Genomic DNA, 615 nt, shown 5'->3' on the forward strand with positions numbered 1-615 from the left:
GATGTGAAAGAGAGGTGCAGCATTTTGCTTAGCTCAGGTTGACGTGAGGGGAATCCTCTTTCAAGTGCCTGTGAAGTTAGCAGGATGCTAAAGCATCTTGAGATGAGAGGGAAGACGCTGCTACAGCCTTTTAACTCTTGTCACAATTTGTATTTGGGTTATTTGAGCCTACTGCGTGCATGCTGCCTCTGTTGATATTAGCTGCAGATACTTCATTTCCTATATGCTGGAATTAGGGGGTACTTTCCTCTGCAGGGAAAGATGAAAGTCACCAAATCATACAAAACCGGTCACTTCCTTGCACCAGGAGCTCAGTGTACAGGCACTTCCCATACGTCTTTCATAGTATTTGTGTACGAAAGACAAAAAGGGATACACAGACGAGTAGCTGGGGGAAGACGGCAGTCAGGGAAAGGAGGAGGAGCACGAAAAAAAGCCCAGGGAAAAAAAAAAAAAAAAAAAAGAAGTTGGGGGGTTTGGGTTGTTTTTTGTTCCTCCTAGTGTTGTAAATCTGCTCTTACTCAGATTACAGTAATAAATCTGTGCTTGTTTGTATAATGCTGGTGGTGTCACTTTAGGAATCTAATTTTGGTGGCTACATTAGGAATATGATCC

The sequence above is a fragment of the Athene cunicularia genome, assembly GCF_003259725.1.
Source record: "Athene cunicularia isolate RWA chromosome 5 unlocalized genomic scaffold, athCun1 chr5_part4, whole genome shotgun sequence".
NCBI lineage: Eukaryota > Metazoa > Chordata > Aves > Strigiformes > Strigidae > Athene > Athene cunicularia.